Below are 17,582 nucleotides of genomic sequence, written 5' to 3'. Positions count from 1 at the left end.
CTCTCCTTTTGGATTTTCTTCTATATTGCTTGGGAGAGTACTAGGAGGAGTTTCGATAACTCTTTTACTCAGTTGACCCACTTGTGCCTCCAAATTTCTAATGGAGGACCTTGTTTCAGTCATGAAGCTGTGAATGGTCTTACTTAGATCAGAGATTATGGTTACTAAGTCAGAGATGCTCTGCTTAGAATTCTCTGTCTGTTGCTCAGAAGGTGATGGAAAAGGTTTGCTATTTCCAAACCTATTTCTCCCACCATTATTATTATTAAAGCCTTGATTAGGCTTCTACTGATCCTTCCATGAAAAATTAGGATGATTCCTCCATGAAGGATTATAGGTGTTTCCGTAGGATTCTCCCATGTAATTCACCTCTTCCATTGCAGGATTCTCAGGGTCATAAGCTTCTTCTTCAGAGAAAGCTTCTTTAGTACTGCCGGATGCAGCTTGCATTCCAGTCAGATATTGAGAAATCATATTGATTTGCTTAGTCGATATTTTATTCTGAGCTAATATTGCATTTAGAGTATCAATCTCAAGAACTCCTTTCTTCTGAGTCATCCCATTATTCACAGGATTTCTTTCAGAAGTATACATGAACTGGTTATTTGCAACCATTTTAATGAGTTCCTGGGCTTTTGCAGGCGTCTTCTTCATATGAAGGGATCCACCAGCAGAGTGGTCCAATGACATCTTGGACAATTTAGACAGACCATCATAGAATATACATAAGATGCTCCATTCTGAAAGCATGTCAAAAGGACACCTTTTGATCAATTGCTTGTATCTTTCCCAAGCTTCATAGAGGGATTCACCTTCCTTCTATCTAAAGGTTTAGACTTCCACTCTAAGCTTGCTCAACTTTTGAGGTGGAAAGAATTTGGCCAAGAAGGCATTGACCAGCTTTTTCCAAGAGTTCAGGCTTTCTTTAGGTTGTGAGTCCAACCATGTCCTAGCTCTGTCTCTTACAGCAAAGGGGAAAAGCATAAGTCTATAGACCTCAGGATTAACCCCATTGGTCTTAACAGTGTTACAGATTTGTAAGAATTCAGCTAAAAACTGATGAGGACCTTTCAATGGAAGTCCATGAAACTTGTAATTCTGCTGCATTAGAGAAACTACTTGAGGCTTAAGCTCAAAGTTGTTTGCTCCAATTGCAGGAATTGAGATGCTTCTTCCATAGAAGTTAGAAGTGGGTGCAGTAAAGTCACCAAGCACCTTCCTTGCATCTCCACCATTATTGTTATTTTTGGCTGTCATGTCTTCTTATTTTTCAAAAATTTCTGTTAGGTCCTCTACAGAGTTTTGTGCTTTAGCTTCTCTTAGTTTCCTCTTCAGAGTCCTTTCAGGTTCAAGATCAGCTTCAACAAGAATGTTCTTATCCTTGTTCCTGCTCATATGAAAAAGAAGAGAACAGAAAAGAAGAGAAATCCTCTATGTCACAGTATAGAGATTCATTTATGTGAGTAAAAGAATAGAAGAATAGAATGAAGAAGGGAGAAGAAGAAGAATTCAAACACAGAGAGAGGGAGAGGGTTCGAATTATAAGAAGAAGAGAAGTGTTAGTAAATAAATAAAATAAATAGAAAGAGATGAGAGAGAGAGAGAGAGAGAGAGTATTCGAATTTGAATTTAAAAGAAAAGAAAAATATTTTTGTTTTTATTTTAATTATTAGTTAGAATTCAAAATTTAAGCAAAGAAATAAAATTAAAATAAAATTAAAATTTAAAACAATTAGTTAATTAAAGAGAATTTTGAAAAAAAGGGTTAGTGATTTTCGAAAATTAGAGAGAGAGAAAAGTAGTTAGGTGGTTTTGAAAAAGATAGGAAATAGTAAATTTTTAAAATCAAACAAAGAGTCAAGTAGTTAATTGAAAAAGATTTGAGAATCAATTTTGAAAAGATAAGAAGTTAGAAAAAGATTTGAAATGAAGTTTTGAAAAAGACATGATTGAAATCTATTTTGAAAAAGATTTGAAAAGGAAATTAAGAAGATTTGATTTTTGAAATTAAAGTTAATTACTTGACTAACAAGAAACTAAAAGATATTATTCTAGAATTTAAAGATTGATCCTTTCTTAATAGGCAAGTAACAACTTGAAATTTTTTGAATGAAAACATTAATTGTTAGCATTAAATTCGAAAATTATGAAATAAAAATAAGAAAAAGATTTTGAAGATCAATTTTAAAATTTTCGAAAATATTAAGAAAAAATGAAAAAGATTTGATTTTTAAGAAAAAGATTTTGAAAAGATAGAATTTTTAAATTGAAATTTTGACTTGACTAACAAGAAACAACCAAATTTTGAAAATTTTTGACTAAGTCAATTCAAAATTTCGAAATTTACGAGTAAAATAAGGGAAGGATTTTTTTTTTATTTTTTGAATTTTTAATGAGGAGAGAGAAAAAAGATATCATTTTGTTGTTTTTCTCTTTTTTTTTTATTTTTTTCTTTCATTAAACAGCAAAAATGAAACAAAACATAAAAAATTAAGATCAAAACAATAAATGCATGCAAGAACACTTTGAATGTCAAGATGAACACCAAGAACACTTTGAATGTCAAGATGAACACCAAGAACACATTTTTGAAAATTTTTAAGAAAAGAAACACTTGCAAGACACCAAACTTAAAAATTTTTAATGTTTAAACACTATGAATTTGAAAATGCGTATGAAAAACAAGAAAAGACACAAAATAAGAAGAGTCAAAAATCAAACAAGGAAAATCATCAAGAACAACTTGAAGATCAATGAAGAACATAATACATATATTTTCAAAAATTTAAAAGCATGCAATTGACACCAAACTTAAAATTTGACACTAGACTCAAACAAGAAACACAAAATTTTTTGTTTTTATGATTTATTATTTTTTTTGTATTTTTCAAAAATATTTTGGAAAAAGAAAATAAAGAAATTCAAAATTTTTAATAGAAATTCCAGGAATCATGCAATGTTAGTCTAAAGCTTCGGTGCAAAAGAATTAGACATGGCCAAATGGCCAGCCAAGCTTTAGCAGGACATTACATACAACAGCCAAATTGATGGGAATCAAAAGGCTCTTGCAAAGATAAGTGGAAACCTCGGTCCAAAAGATTTAGACATGGCTTAACAGCCAGCCAGGCTTCAACATATCTTATGAAACTCTAGAATTCATTCTTAAAAATTCTGAAGAACATAAATTTTTTTTTGAATTTTTCAAAAACTAAAAATTTTAAAAAGGCTTAAACATAAAATAAAATTACCTAATCTAAGCAACAAGATAAACCGTCAGTTGTCCAAACTCGAACAATCCCCGGCAACGGCACCAAAAACTTGGTGTACAAAAATCGTGATTCACACTTTTCACATCTCCGCACAACTAACCAGCAAGTGCACTGGGTCGTCCAAGTAATAAACCTTACGTGAGTAAGGATCGATCCCACGGAGATTGTCGGCTTGAAGCAAGCTATGGTCATCTTGTAAATCTCAATTAGGCGGATTCAATTAGTTATGAGGTTTTGATAATTAAAATATAAATAAAACACAAAATAAAATAAAGTTACTTATGTAATTCATTGGTGGGAATTTCAGATAAGCGTCTGGAGATGCTTTATTGCTTCTGAACCTCTGCTTTCCTACTGCCTCATTCCAACCATGCATGCTCCCTTCCATGGCAAGCTGTAAGATCCTCTCAGTGAAAATGGTCCTCTATGGTTTCTGCACGGCTAATCAACTGTCGGATTTCTCGTCTCGGATGAAAAATACCAGGCACAGTTACCGCATGGCTAATCATCTGTTGGTTCCCACTAGCGTCGGAATAGAATCCATTGATCCTTTTACACACTGTCACTGCGCCCAACATTCGCAGGTTTGAAGCTCGTCACAGTCATCCCTTCCCGGATCCTACTCGGAATACCACAGACAAGGTTTAGACTTTCCAGATTCCATGAATGCTGCCAATGATTCTAGCCTATACCACGAAGATACTAATCTCACGGACTCGGTCCGTGTATTAGATATCCAAGAGAATATACTCCGGGTGTCGCCCAATGACTACGTTCAACATCATATAGACCGCTTTGTGGTTGTCAGGCACGCAGATCTTGGCTAAGCGAGTAACAAAGATTGGGTGACTGTCACGGGTCACCCCTTCATTCTGACTTAACTGAATTAAGTATGAGAGTATATCTTGGAGAAGAAGTAGGCGTGAATTGAAAGAAAAACAATAGTACTTGCATTAATTCATGAAGAACAGCAAAGCTCCACACCTTAATCTATGGGGTGTAGAAACTCCACTGTAGAAAATACATAAGTGAAAGAGGTCTAGGCATGGCCGTGAGGCCCGCCTCCAAACGTGAACAACAGATGATAAAATTCTATAACTGATCAAAGATCAAAAGTAATCAAAGATGTAAAATAAATCTCTAAAAGTAGTTTTTATACTAAACTAGTAACTAGGGTTTACAGAAAATGAGTAACTAAGTGCAAAAATCCACTTCTGGGGCCCACTTGGTGTGTGCTTGGGCTGAGCCTTGAAGCTTTCACATGAATAGGCTATTCCTGGAATTAAACGCCAGCTTTGGTGATAGTTTGGGCGTTTAACTCCAATTCTGGTGCCAGTTTGGGCGTTTTACGCCAAGATATTTTAGACTGGCTTTGGACGCCAGTTTGGGCCATGAAATCTCAAGAAAAGTATGAACTATTATATATTGCTGGAAAGCCCAGGATGTCTACTTTCCAACTCAATTAAGAGTGCACCAATTGGGTTTATGTAGCTCCAGAAAATCCACTTTGAGTGAAGGAGGGTCTGAATCCAACAGCATCTACAGTCCTTTTTCAGCCTCTGAATCAGATTTTTACTCAGGTCCCTCAATTTCAGCCAGAAAATACCTGAAATTATAGAAAAACAAAAAAACTCATAGTAAAGTCCAGAAATGTGATTTTTGCATAAAAACTAATAAAAATATAATAAAAAGTAATTAAAACATACTAAAAATTTTGTAAAAACAATGCCAAAAGGGTATAAATTATCCGCTCATCAGTTATCAAAATGCTCTAAATTCCACACAAGATAAACCCTAAAAAGGGGGTTTATCAACCTCCCCACATTTAAACCTTAGCATGTCCTTATGCTAAACCAAGAATGAAGCAAAGTGTATGACATTTATTCAATGCAACTAAACTATCTAAATGCAAACTATCTATATGAATGTAAATGCTTGGTCAAAACAATTCAACTTCTAAAAGAATATATATAAGCATAAGGGCTAGAGTGATGATAATCAAAATCCAACCCACAATTGCATTGAATTATCAAAAGGATTTACAAACTTGCATGAATATAGATGATAGTGGTGAATACATGTAATTGAGCAATCGAACCCACACTGGATGTGTATCCGCTCTATTCACTCAAGTGTTTAGGGGTTGTTTCACTCAATTCTCCCCTAATCATACTTTTCGAAATTTTTTCTTCATCTAATAATCAACAATCATTCAATGCATGCATACAAATATCATGAGGTCTTTCTCAAAGGTTGTAATGGGGCTAGGGTCAAGGTAGGATCATATATGGATAAGTGGACTATAGTTTGAATCTTTGATAGGCTTAAACTTTCCCACCTAGCCTACGATGATCTATACAATTAAGTACTAACCTAACGACCCATCCTTCACTTTTCACATACTCATGCATTTTATTTTGATTAGGGAATTATTGATCCTTCATCTCCTTGTGTAATCTCTAAGGGTAAGGTAGTTGAGGAATGTATGGTTTCACTTCTTCTTTCTTTTCTTGTGTGTGTGACTTTAAGGCTTGCTTGCCTTTCCTTGGAGCTTGTGGCTCAGTATCCTTCTTGGGATCCACATTATCATTTTCCTGAATCTCTATCTCTTCCTTGCTGTCAACCTTATTGTCCTTTCCCAATTTTTTGCCACTTCTAAGCTATATCGCTTTGCACTCTTCCTTTGGATTAGGGATGGTGTCACTTGGGAGGGCATTAATTGGACTCTCAGAAGGTTGCATGGATAGTTATCCTATTTGTCTTTCAAGGTTTCTCATTGATGCTTCATAGTTCTTGCTTGCCACCTCTTGGTTCTTTATGAGCTTTTCCATCATCATCTCTAGATTAAAGATTCTTTGAGACTCTTGATATGGCTGGGATTGCTGGGATGTTGATGGTTGGTGGAAGTTGTTTTGGTTATTTGAGGTTATTTTGTGGGAAGAATGTGGATGTGAAATCATTATTTTGTGGTTTTCTATATGGATTGTTATTAGTGGGGTGATGGTTTTGGTTGTTTGTTTTGTGAAAGTTATTGGGGTTAGAATTCTTCCGCCATTATTTCTGATTGTCTCCCCACCTCAAGTTGGGATGGTTCTTCCATGAAGAATTGTATGTGTCCCCATGGAAATCATTGTGGGAAGAGCTTGAGGTGTTGTGCATATACTAGACTTGCTCAGGACTTTGCTGTTCATTGTTGTATGCCTCAAAGCTTTCTTCATTTTGGCCCCATGCATTTGGAGCTTGGCTTATTGTGCTGATTGCAGCAAATTGAAGTCCATCCATCCTTTTTGCCATCATTTTCATCTGTTGTTGAATTTTTTGATGTATTAGCTTGTTCTGGCTAGGACTGCATCCACACCCTCAAGCTCATATACACTTCTCTTTGGAGTTGCTTGTCTCTCTGAGGAGTAAAAGTACTGTTTGTTAGCCACCATATCTATGAGATCATGTGCCTCCTCTGGAGTTTTCATCATTTGAGGTGACCCTCCTGAAACGTAGTCCAATGCCTTTCTTGCTTTCATGGAGAGACCTTCATAGAAGTTCTTGAGCTTCACCCACTCACTAAACATATCCGAAAGACATCTTCTTATCAGTGCCTTATACCTCTTCCAAGCCTTATATAGTGATTCTCCCTCCAATTGTCTGAAAGTTTGCACCTCAATTTTGAGCTTGATAATTCTTTGAGGGGGGTAGAACTTGGCTAAGAATTTGTTAACCAAGTCATCCCAATTTGTGATGTTCTCCTTTGGGAAGGTCTCCAACCACTGAGTTGCTTTATCCCTGAGAGAGAAGGGAAATAGAAGTATCTTGTAGATGTTTGGGTTTACACCATTAGTTTTGACAGTGTCACATATCCTCAGGAAAATGGATAAGTGTTGATTTGGGTCCTCCAAGGCACCTCCTCCAAACTGGCAGTTATTCTGAACCAGGGTAATGAGCTAAGGTTTAAGCTCAAAGTTGTTGGCATGTACATTAGGAGTGAGTATACTACTCCTACAATTCCTAGGATCAGGAATAGTGTAAGAGGCTAGCACCCTTCTTGCAGGTTGGCCATTGTTGTTGGCCACCCCTTCATGATGGTTGTGTATCTCATCCTCCATGACTTGATCCAAGTCCTCTTCTGAGTCCTCTTCTGAATCCTCTTCACCAACAACTCTTTTCCCCTAGCTTCTCTTTTCAGTCTTAGAAAGGTTCTCTCTGGCTCGGAATCAAAAGATATTGATGTTGCTTTTTTTCCTCCTGGCATACACAACACAAAGACAAACTAAAAGCAAAATGATCACTCTAGTACTAGAGTGATGTTAAAGTTAGCTGACACAAAGTGTCAAACAGTTAGTGTGCTTTAAAGAAAACAAAAGAAAAGTACTTAATCTAGACTATCACCCACTTAATCATTGTTAATCTGAATCAATCCCCAGGAACGGTGCCAAAAACTTGATGACTGGAAATTTGCACAACACAAATTCCTTCAGCAAGTGTACCGAATCGCCAAGTAATAACTCACTGTTGAGTGAGGTCGATCCCACAAGGATTCATAGATTAAGCAACTTTAGTTAGGTGATTTATCCAGTCAAGCTAATATTTGATGATTTTGGTGAAATTGAATTAACAGAATGTAAATTGCTGGAAATCTAAAGTGCTGAAAGTAAATTGGGAAATGTAAATGGCAGAATCTTAAATGACAAGAAATTAAAGAGCTGAAACTTAAATGACAAGAAAGTAAAAGCAAGAATGTAAATAGCAATGAAAGGTAAATTGCATGAAATGTAAATGGGTTTTGGGTGTTGGGAATAAAAAATAACAGGGAACTCAAAGCAATTTAAATGAAGAATAACAATGGGTGAGATTCATTAGGGATTGGAGATATTATAATCCTTCATGAATCAATGGGTCTCAACTTCATTCTCAATTATATGAAGTAGATCTATGGCGGATTGTAGTAATTGAATCCCAATCCCTTGGTGATTCAATTTCTCTTAACATAATCATTTGCCAATTCCTTGATTTAATTGTTCATGAGAAGAGGTTAAGTGCAATTCTCTCATCCATAAGCCACACAAGTTCTCAGGATCTCAATTCAAACCAGGAATTTATTGATCAAGAGAGTTGTGAGGGAAAGAGCTTCAACGTGAATTCTATGATCCCTCTTCCAAGGCTCACATAGAGATTCAAGTAGATCTAAACCCCCTTTCGGTAGTGAATCGATCTATTAAGCATAGAAGTTGTCTCTTAGGCTACAACAAGCGGATTGAGAAGAAGAAGAATTTCCTTAATTCATTTGAATTACAATAGAGATCCTCCCACTAATGATTGAGGTTAAGTTAATCATTGATCTAAGAACACTTGCAAGAAATTGAAATTGCACGAAAATCAACCAAAACTTAATACAAGCTCAAATGTAAAATTGCATAAATGTTAAAGTGTATCAAACTAAGAGTTCTAAGCTAAGCCCTCTCTAGAGTATCCTCCAGTGTAAGCCCTTGTATCAATCTCCCCCCCCCCTTTTATTAAGTTCAAAAACTCTCCTATATATACTATTCTTCTCATCTTCAATTGAGTCTTCAAGTACTTGGATGTGGGCTTTTGGCCTTAGTTGAAGCAAGTTAGGAGTGGCCCTTTTGTAGTTAACACTGACGTTAGCTCACTAACGCTCACATACTTGCATGAGTGCCCCCTGGAAATGACGTTGGTACTGGCATTAACAACCTTGCTAATGCCACAATTCTCTTCTCAGCTGGCGTTAACACTGACGTTAGTGCACTAACAGTGCCACTAACGCTGCCTTCAAGCCCATTCTGGCATTGCTATTGGTGTTAACACACTAACGTGGCCATTAACGTTCTGCGTGTTGTGCGTGCGCACACTAGTCAATTTTTCTCTTGTGCGTATGGACACTACTCCGTGCGTGCACATCTTGATGAGTTTTTCCACTTGTGTATACGCACACTGCTTCATGTGTGCGCACACTGAGCAATTTTCCTCTAATGCGTACGGACACTGCTTTGTGTGTACGCATACTAGACAATTCATCTAGCTCCCAACTTGTGAAATGATCGAAGATGTTAGTGTGCTAACGTTGGGTGGCGTTAACACACTAACGTTGGCGCTTTTCTCCTTGTGTAGTAGCGTTGATGAGCTAACGTAGGTGATGCCACTATTTCGTGGTATATTTTGTACTTAATTGAGTGGATTTTATCCACTAAACTCACACTTATTCATATAATTCGCTTATTTTACATTTTTCTTCTTAATTTTGTGCTATGATTGAAAACATGCTTCTTTGGCCTTAAATTACTAATCTTTAATTCTCTCTTATTACCATTTGATGCCGTGATATGTGGGTTAAGTGATTTTAGGATTTATAGGTCAGGAATGGCTTAGAGGATGGAATAAAAGCATGCAAAAGTGGAAGAAATACAAGAAACTGAAGGAATTGCTAAGCTGTCCAGCCTGACCTCTTCGTACTAATTCAACCATAAGTTGAGCTATAGAGGTCCAAATGAGGCGGTTCTAGTTGCGTTAGAAATCTAAAATCTGGGGCTTCGAAATGATATATAATTTGCTATATTTTCTGTGAAGATAGATGATGCGCACGCGTGTATCACGAGCACGCGTGCATCTACGAAAAATCAGCGTATCAAAATTCATCCCCAGCAATTTTTGGGCTGTTTTTGACCCAGTTCTCGGCCCAGAAAACACATATTAGAAGCTACAGAGTGGAGGAATGAAGGGACAACTTTCATTCATTCACAATTGAGGTTTTTAGATGTAGTTTCTAGAGAGGGAGGCTCTCTCCTCTCTCTAGGTTTTAGGATTTTAGGATTAGCTTTTCTTAATTTTAGATTCTACTCTGCTTTAATTTAGTTTCCCTTCGACTTTTATTTGTTCTAGTACTCCGGTTTATCTATTATTCTTGTTGATTCTCTTCTTCTCCAATTTGGTTTATGAACCTTCCAATGTTAGATTTGATTTCTTTATTTAATGCAATCTGAGGTATTTCACATTTATGATTTTAATTTAGCTTTTTACATTCTTAACTTGAATTGATTAATTGGAGATGCTTGAGTTATCAAACTCCTTTGTTGATTGTCAATTGAAATTTGCTGGTTGATTTGGATACCTCTAAAGCTAGTCTTTCCCTTGGAGTTGACTAGGACTTGAGGAATCAATTCGATTAGTCCACTTGACTTTCCTTTATTTAGTAAGAGTTAACTAAGTGGGAGCAATGAACAATTCTCATCACAATTGATAAGGATAACTAGGATAGGACGTCTGGTTCTCATACCTTGCCAAGAGTTTTCTTAATTATTAATTTAATTTCTTGCAATTTACTTTTCTTGTTCCTTATTCCAAACCCCAAAAATATACTTTTCCATAACCAATAATAACTACACCTCCCTGCAATTCCTTGAGAGACGACCCGAGGTTTAAATACTTCGGTTATTATTTTTATTGGGTTCGCTTTAGTGACAAACAAGTTTTTGTACGAAAGGATTATTGTTAGTTTAGAAACTATACTTGCAACGAGAACTTATTTGTGAATTCTTTACTAGCAAAAGTCCGTCCATCAGTAGGCCACTAACATTGCCTTCTTCATTGAGTCAAGTTAGCACTGGCGTTAGTGGGCTAACTTGGCCACTAACGCCGGAACCTCTTCATTTGAGCTAATGTTAACCATGGAGTTAGTGGGCTAACTTGGCCACTAACGCCACAACCTCTCTGCTTTTTCTTTGCTTCTCCTTGCCTATCATCAATCAAACAAGTGCGTCAAAGCTTTGCCATAGTCACAAGATAATGCATCATTGATTGCATCAAGTAATTCTTGCATTAATCTCATGAAAATGTTTATAATTCACAATGTTTGATTGAATCAAGACATGCATACATTACTCATCCAAATGCTTGCTTATTGACTAAGAAAATGAATGAAACCAAGTAAAAAATATAGAAAATGGCTTGTGAAACTAGCCAAAGATTCCAAGGCATCATTTAGGTTCTACTTCTTATTTTGATTCAAGTCCCTCTTTTAATTTCTTATTATTACCTCTTTGCTTTCTTGGTTTTGTATGTTATTTCCTTTACCTTGTTGCTTTATTGTTCATGACCCATTGTTGATTCTAATTTCTTTTTAATGCATTTTGAGGTATTTTATATTTATTGTCACTTTTTTTTAATTTGTGGTTATTATTTTCTTGCAATTGTTAGTCTTAGATTTTACTGTTCCTTGTTAATTTTCTATGTTTTTATTTTGTGCCTTCCAAGTGTTTGATAAAATGCTTGGTTGGATTTTAAAATAGATTTTTGTGTTCTTGGCTTGGATTGAGTAATTTGGAGACTCTTGAATTGTCGAAGTCTCTTGTTGATTGGTGATTGAAAGTTGCTAGTTGGCTTGAGCTTCACTAAATCTAATCTTTGATTAGGACTTGTGAACTTAAGTTGATTTTGCTCACTTGACTTTCCTTCAATTGTCAGAGGTTAACTAAGTGAGAGCAAAAGGCAATTACCATCACAATTGACGATGATAATGAAGATAGAAATTCCAATTCTCAACCCTTGCTAGGACATTTCTTAATTGTTAGTTTATTTTCTTGTTATTTACATTCCTTGTTCAACATTCAAAAACTCCAAAAATACTTTTCCATAACCAATTATAAGTACACTTCCCTGCAATTCCTTTGAGAGACAACCCGAGGTTTAAATACTTCGATTATTTTTATTGGTTTGCATTGTGACAAACAAGTTAAACGTTGATTGAGGTTTAATTGTCGGTTTAGATATATACTTCGACGAGATTATTTTTGTGAAATTTTATACTGACATTTTTCCTCCGTCAAGTTTTTGGCACCGTTGCCGGGGAATTACAAATGTGTGTCTTATTATTGGTTATTGTATATATTATGAATATGTTTGCCTTTTACTTCTTTGTTAGTTGTTGCTAGTTTTAGGAGTTTGATTTCATTATTTCTTATTAGCTTTTGATTTTATTTTGTCGTTTCACCATGAATTCTCACCCCCTTTGGCTATGAGTGTGGTTACAACTATGTTGTAGGGAATGAAAATTTTAATGAGAACATGCATCAAGGATGGAGCAATCAAAGGTCGGAGGACCGCGTGCAAGCCAGAGGCTAGGGAAAGGGAGCGACTACCATTGTGTCCTCCCTACTGATGAGCAGATATTTTATACGCTTTTTGGCATTGTTTTCATTTAGTTTTTAGTATATTTTGTTTAAGATTTATTAAGTTTTCATAGATTTTAATGTTAAATTTACATTTTTGGATTCTACTTGGAATTTGTGTATTTTTATGCAATTTCAGGTATTTTCTGGCTAAAATTGAGGAACTGGAGCGAAAGTCTGATTCAGAGGCAGAGAAAGCACTGCAGATGTTGTTCGGATCTGACCTTTTTGCACTCAAAGGAGTTTTTCTAGAGCTACAGACATCCAAATGGAGCTTTCTCAACAGCTATGGAAAGATAACATCCAGTGCTTTCCAGAAATATATAATACTCCATATTTTACTTCAGAATTAAAGGCTTAAAACGGGCATTCAACGCCAGCATCCTACTCTATTCTGGCGTCCAACGCCCAAAGGAGAAGAGACCAGCGTCCAACGCCCATAAAGGACCCCCTAGCCAGCGTTTAATGCCCTAGAGGCCTCCTAGCACGTGGATCTAAATTAAGCTCAGCCCAAACACTCATCAAGTGGACCCTAGAAGTGGATTTTAGCACTAAAAGACTATTTTACCCTTCTTATGTAATCTTTAGTCATTAGATTAGTATATATAGAACAAAGTTCACCCTTGTTCCGGACTTTATGCCATATTTTCAAATTCCATATTGTATTTTCTGTTAGTATGAGTTTCTAAACCTCCTAGGTTGAGGGGAGGAGCTCTGCTGAGTTTTATTAATTAATAAAGTACTACTATTCTTTCTCAATACGTGTTTGATTCTCTATTCTAAGATGTATCTTCATTCTTCATCAATATGAATGCGTTGAACCGGCACAAGGTTATCTTATTCTACATGGGTTCAGAGTGAGTCTTTCATCGGACAACGATGAACCACTAGCTTGATTATACATCTCTTAGACAGCTAATCCACGACTTCATTGGGGACTTCTCGGGACACCAGTTCAGCCGAAGTATGGGGAGATTAGAGTCTTTGTGGTAGAGGCTAGAATCAAAGGTGGAGCATTCTCTGATCTGGAAGATTCGACCTTGTCTGTGGTGTTTTGAGTAGCATCACTAAGGAGAATGAACTGCAGGAGCTTCACCCTCAATCAAAATGGATCCACATTAATCCTGGAGTTCAGATATGGAGGACCATTGGCGACCTCTCAACTAGCGTTGATCAAATACAGCTTGCCATAGAAGAAATCACTCACAGTTGAAGAAAACAATAAGACCGGATTAATCCAAAAGAACAAAGCATCTCCAAGCCTTAACCATCTTCTTATCACTGGTTATAATCAAACATAGTAATTCCATCTTATTTTCTTTTTATGCATTTAAACAAATCCAACAACTTTTCTATCCGCCTGAGTAAGATCTACAAGATAACCATAGCTTGCTTCAAACCACAATCCTTGTGGGATAGACCCTGACTCACCTCAGGTATTACTTGGACGACCCAGTGCACTTGCTGGTTCAGTTGTACAAAGTGTGAGAATTCGTGCACCAAGTTTTTGGCGCCATTACCGGAGATTGTTCGAGTTTGAACAACTAACGGATTATCTTGTTGCTTAGATTAGGTATTGTCTTTAATTTTGTTTGAGTCTTTTATTTTATTTTCTTTTTTTTCGAAAAAATAAAAAAATCTTTCAAAATCTTTTCTGTTTTTGCCTATGTATTTCCTTTTGAGCGTCTTACTTTGAGTGTTACCTGTTTCTTGTTTTCTTTATAAAAAATTTTTCAAAAATTTTTTTCTTTTCTTTATTTAATCCTTGTTTTTGGTTTGAGTCTTTTGTTTGTGTTCTGGTTGAATTTTCGAATTTTCTTGTTTCTTTTTCCAAATTTTTTTCAAAAATAGTGTCTTTTGTTTGAGTCTTGTGTCAATCTTTAAGTTTGGTGTCTTCTTAAATCTTTTCTTTTAAAATTTTCGAAAATGTGTCTTTGGTTTTCAAAATTTTTAAGTTTGGTGTCCTTTGCATGTTCTTGTTTTCTTTGAATTCTTTGAGTTTTGTTCTTGGTGTTCTTCTTGATCTTCAAAGTGTTCTTGTTTTTCTTCTAGTTTTGATCTTAAAATTTTTTAAGTTTGGTATCTCTTTGTGTTTTTCTTTACAATTTTCAAATTCCAAGTGTCTTAGATCTAAAAATTTTAAGTTTGGTATCATTTTGTTATTTTTCTCTTTCTTCATTAATTCAAAAATCAAAAAAATAAAATATCTTTTCTTATCCTTAATTACAATTTTCGAAATTATTGCTAATTGTTTTCAAAAATTTTCTAATGTTGGTGTTTTCTTGTTAGTTAAGTCAAGATTTAAATTAAAAAAATCATATCTTTTTCAAATCTTTATCTTATCTTGTTTCAAATTCAAAATTTAAAATTTAAAATTCAATTTTCAAAATCTTATCTTATCTTATTTCAAATTCAAATTTTAAAATTAATTTCAAAATTTGAAATTTCAAATTTCAAATTTCAAATTTCAAAATCAAATCTTTTTCAAAAATCATATTTTAAATCTTATCTTCTTCAACCTCTTTTCAAATCTTTTCTTTTAAAATTTGATTCTTTCTTATCTTATCTTTCTTTTAAAATTTAAATCTCAAATCTTCTTAAATTAGAAACTAAATTTTTTATTTTGATTTCAAACCTTTTTAATTTAAAACTTATCTTTTCTCAACTTTCTTATCTTATCTTACTTACCTAACTTATCTTCTTTTCAATTTAAAATCTTTTCTATCTTGTCTTCTTTTAAATTTTAATTTCAAAATATTTTTCAAATCTTTTCAATTCTTATCTTATCTTGTTTCAATTTCAATTTTAAAATCAAATCTTTTCTAATCTACTATCTTATTTTAATTTCGAATCTCTCTTAATTAGTTATTTGTTTTCTCTTTCTTCTTTTTCAAAACTTCCTAACTAATTTTTCTCTCTTCTATTTTCGAAAATTCTCCACTTATTTCTCTCTCTTCTTTTTCGAAAATCTTCTAGTTTCCTATACTGTGACATAGAGACTCCCATTTTTCTTTGTCTCGTATTTGTGAATGAAGAGACACCGGGGTCACTATGGATCCAAAGAGGAATGCACGAATTGGGAAACCTCTGGGCTCCTATACATTTGACACTCGTATTGACTCAGATGACTTTAAGATCAACCTAGACCAGGTCCTGCTGTTACGGTAAAAATGCCAGTTTCATGGACACCCACAGGAAGACCCCAGTAAGTTCATCTCTGACTTCCTACAGTTCTATGACACTATAGAAGCCAATGGGGTGAACCCTAAAGTCTCTAGGCTAAAACTCTTCCCATTCGCTCTGAGTGATCAAGCAAATAAATGGTGGCATATGGAACTTATAGGAATTGTGAACAGTACACATGGGATAAGGTTGTTAACAAATTCCTGAACAGGTTCTCTCCCTCACAGAGATTAACTAAGCTAGTGACCGATGTTCAGACCTTCAGGCAGAAGGAGAGTGAGTCTCTCCATCATGTTTGGGAGAGGTACAAGCTGATGTTCAGGAATGTCCTCCCCATATGTTCTCAGGATGGGGCAAGACAATGATCTTCTATGAAGTAATCTCTGAGATAGTTAGGAAGACAGTAGATCACTTTGCAAACAGTCCTCTGTACTTTATAGAGACACATGAAGAGGCAGACGAGCTCATTGAGATAACTACCAATAACCAGCACTTACACTCCTGTGAGGAGACTCCGGTTAGGACAGAAGTTCTAGACATGGAGACTGTAGCTGCACCCCCTGCTGAGGTTTATAATGCTCCTAGTGATATGAATGGTAACTACCCTTAAGGAGACACTCTCACCCATGATCGATGGACACCTGAGCAGGTTAATATTCCTTTTACTGAGTTGTTTGAGGAAGTGCATCCTTATAGGACCCTCACAGAAAGCCTGATTCTCTCTGGGAAGGAGACCTTAAAAGAAGGTGAGACAGTAGTCTTCGCCAAGGAGGCCAAACCTTAGGAGCCTGCTACTGAGGGACTTAAGGCAATCAAGGACCAGGAGGATCCTAAGAATGAAATTGAGCACGCCCCTACAGAAGAAAAGGAACCTCAAGTTGATTTTTCTCTGGGCGTGCAAGAGGAGCCTGTGATTCCCACAGAGCATGCCCTTGCAGAGGTGAAAGAGCCTCAAGAGATACCCTTCCTAGGCGTGCAAACAGAACCAGAAGATGAGCAACTGGATCATCTCCAAGCAGCATTTAAGAAGCTGCAAGTCAATATCTCTTTTACAGAGGTATTTGAAAAGAAGGACCTAAGGGGAGATGAAATAAAGGTACATACTGAGAAATACAGTACACTAATTTAGAATGAGTTGCCAAGGAAGATGCCAAATCCAGGGAGCTTTTAGATCCTATGGACTACTGGAAAGATCACTTTTGACAAAGCTCTGTATTATCTTGGTTTAAGTTTAAATCTGATACCTTCATCTATGATGAAGAAGCTGAGAATCAAAATGGCACAGGAACACAAGGATTACCTTGCATAAGGACTGGATGGTGTTCAAGGTTCTTGACCCTCCATTACCCCTTGACAAGGGAGGCACTTGCATAAAGGATTCAGCATTCAAGCCTCCTTTCTTGGATGAAATCAATTCAATCCCTCTACGTTTGGTGTTGGATGTATACTATCCACAAAGGAGGAAGGCCCCAAAAGAAAGATGCCTAGGGGCTAGAAAAACAAAAATATCCCTACTGAATGCTTTTCACCATGGAAGATGGTAGTATTCACTTATCTCATCATGGTATTCACCATGGAAGAGGGAAGTGGTAAAAAGGGACACCAGCATATTGCTGCAAGCCCAACCCTGCCTCAGGCAGTGAACAAGTTCCTATCTCTTGAGTGTATTACGCTATTCCATGAGAGCACAGGAAGGACACTCCCAGTAAGGAATAAGAATTTATTCCTCTATGACTATCTTCCTCCTTGAAAGAAGTTGTCCGTCAAGCTAATGACATTAAAGAAGCGCTTATTGGGAGGCAACCCAACCATAAGTAGAGTATTTCTGTTCTTATTTCTTTTGTTTATTTCCTTTGAGTTTATTTTTGTTTATTTTTAAAGTTTTCCCTTAATTTTTAATGTTTGTGGTCATGTGCAGTAGTTAGAACAGAAACAGCAATAGTCAGAGCTGGAA

The 17,582-nt window shown here is 35.8% G+C and overlaps 1 non-coding gene across 1 annotated transcript; it reads left to right on the top strand.

The window, feature by feature from the left end:
- Positions 1–744: 744 nt before the first annotated feature.
- Positions 745–852, top strand: LOC112726077 (small nucleolar RNA R71). The gene has a single exon (XR_003165145.1). It is a non-coding gene; the product is annotated as a small nucleolar RNA R71 (small nucleolar RNA).
- The last annotated feature ends 16,730 nt before the right edge of the window (positions 853–17,582 follow it).

The sequence above is a fragment of the Arachis hypogaea genome, chromosome 11, assembly GCF_003086295.3.
Source record: "Arachis hypogaea cultivar Tifrunner chromosome 11, arahy.Tifrunner.gnm2.J5K5, whole genome shotgun sequence".
Taxonomy (NCBI): Eukaryota; Viridiplantae; Streptophyta; class Magnoliopsida; order Fabales; family Fabaceae; genus Arachis; species Arachis hypogaea.
Note: the sequence above shows the minus strand (reverse complement) of the source record. Positions and strands in the feature narration are given on the sequence as shown.